The sequence below is a fragment of the Schistosoma mansoni genome, chromosome 2 (genome assembly GCF_000237925.1).
Source record: "Schistosoma mansoni strain Puerto Rico chromosome 2, complete genome".
Classification (NCBI taxonomy): Eukaryota; Metazoa; Platyhelminthes; class Trematoda; order Strigeidida; family Schistosomatidae; genus Schistosoma; species Schistosoma mansoni.
In genome coordinates, this window is record NC_031496.1 from 20,914,159 (window position 1) to 20,916,748 (window position 2,590).

The 2,590-nt window shown below is 32.5% G+C and overlaps 1 non-coding gene across 1 annotated transcript; it reads right to left on the bottom strand.

Annotated features, from left to right (window-relative positions):
• Nucleotides 1-1,843: 1,843 nt before the first annotated feature.
• Nucleotides 1,844-1,909, bottom strand: Smp_tRNA_01410_Gln_TTG.1.1. Its single transcript has one exon. It is a non-coding gene (tRNA).
• Between the last annotated feature and the right edge of the window lie 681 nt (nucleotides 1,910-2,590).

The following is a 2,590-nucleotide window of genomic DNA, read 5'->3' on the forward strand; positions in this document are numbered from 1 at the left end:
ATAATAAGTATTTCTATAGTTTTATTTATATAAAGTTGATATTCCAAATAATTTGTCTGTAATCATTTCTGTACACTTCTTCTTAAGTATTTTAAGTTCTTCGTTGTGATATTTTGTTTATGATTTACAGATTCTAGATCGCGTTTCGTCACAAAAGTTCTTTTGTTGATAAAGGTTATCTGTTTCGCTACACACACACGCACACTTCCTTTTATTGTTAACTCCAAGTTGTATATCGTTTTCTAACAAACTAGTCCAAATGAATCTACTGGAAACTACATTGTTTTGTATCAACCTGATATAGAGTATAGTAGCATTTTTATCTTTTCTAATCATAAATATTCTACAACTTATTTTTCCATATTTTGCAATAATAGTTTCCCCTTCGTTTTTCTCTTTGGTTTTATAATATATAATTCGAATGATACCTTCATATTGTTACACTGAACTTAATTCGTAAAGATTTTGTTAATCGCAATCTCTTTCATTTTCTTCTTTGAGTTTCTGTGGTGTTTGTATGAACTAATGATCTCTTTGTACTTGATGACTGCTTGATTTCGAATTCCAAATACAGTACATTCGTTCATGCTCATATAGTTATTCTTGGTTAAATTGCATCATTTCCGGGATCCCTAGTTTGTACTATAATTCAAATACTTCAAGCTATCATAGTTTCATGTTACGATACAAACATTTGCATATGATATTCATGCTCTAGGAAAATGAAGTATGGTATCAGCTAAAATTTTCATTTAAATTTGATATCTAACATAACTCTAAAAAATGCATTCTTGCTTGTCTATCATTTGACCGATAAGTGATTAATTTCTTGACTGCTTTTAATTTTATGCTGATTCTCTTGTCCAAATTTTGCTTTCAGAACTCCTTATAATAAAATACACTAAATCATTAATCTTCGAGGCTGAAAATGTTTGGTTAATTAGTTGTAAATCCGTTTTATTCGGGTCATTAGGCATCAGTGAATGGTGTCAAACTGTTGAGGTTTTTTAGTCAGCCTAATAACATCATAACAACTGTATTATTTATTTGTTTGAAACATTCGTTTTGTGTAAATTCAAATTTATTGTACAGCTGAAAATTTATCGGGCAAGGTTTAAGAAAAGCTGATCATGGGCGTGATTTTTAATGAGAATGCAGACAGGAAAGCGTTGTTACGAGGTCCTGAACTAGAGTGAAATATCTATTTTATGTAACTTATTTCTAGTTTCTGTTTATGATATATATATGTTTTTGATTATTTGATCAAGGCAAGAAAGCTAACATATTCACTGATGAACAGTTTACATGTATATGCAAAAGAGGGTATATAAAGACTAAAGAATGAAAACGACTAATTTCATTGGAAATATCCAATTTAGTGTATGTAATATAAGGTGAAATAACCTTTGTAGTTCAGTAAGGCTCCACCAGTTGGACAAAAAGCATAGAGCATACACCCTGTTGAGGTTTATGAAAATCACAGTAACCAGGAGACTAAAAACTAACCTTTGTAATAAGATAATAGTTTGTGTTTAATCTTTAACAGTCATAGTAACGAAAAGTAAACACGGAAGGGATCTAGACTCAATATCATTTGTAATGATAATCTCAAACCAATGAATCATTTCAGCGTATTCTTCCCTTTTTCTCTTCTGCCAATAGGTATTCGCTATACTACATGATAAAATTTTTTCACTCATTTTAAACTAAAATCTTAATTTTTTATTAAAATATTAAGAAATTGGTAAGCGAAAATGGATAGTGGCTAGCAGTGGAATCAGGACGCGCGTTTCGTCCTATTTGGGACTTGTCAGCTGGATGTACCTGCATCTCAGAGTTGATGTTCACTCTGGGACTCGAACCCAGTGCCTTTCGCTTCAAACGCCATCGCGTTATCCACTCGGCCACTGAGTCCTGATAGCCACTTGCTTGTGCAATTGGGTGAAGTTGAAATTTACTTAGTATTGTTTGTTTGGATGGCGTTTGAAGCGAAAGGTACTGGGTTCGAGTCCCATAGTGAACATCAACTCTGAGATGCAGGTACATCCAGCTGACGAGTCCCAAATAGGACGAAACGCGCGTCCTGGATTCCACTGCTAGCCACTATCCATCTTTGCTTACCATGCTTGTGAATTTAGATTATATTGAGGTAATACGCACAGTATGCACATATGCCAATTAGAGACTGACCGGTTGCAGTCCTAAAACACCAATGGGAAGATCCAAACAAACAATACTAAGTAAATAGTAAGGAATTGATTTAGAATTACCTATTTCAAACAATTTGACGCTTTTTAATAGACTATTCATCTGTTTATTGAATCAAGAAACTGCTGAACGTTAATAGTTACCCTGTAGATACATAAAGAAATGTGTACAAACATGATATAAAGCTAACTTTTATAAAAATGTATTCTATTGAGCCTACAATAGAGATGATAATATCTTTAAAATTCACTAACTTTATCGTATTTTCATTATTTCTGTCGCTTCTTCGCTCAGAGTGATTATTTATTTATTTATTTAAACACATAAATATTGGTACAAAGTGGCACCAGATATATATGCGCCACACAAATCTCATTTGATT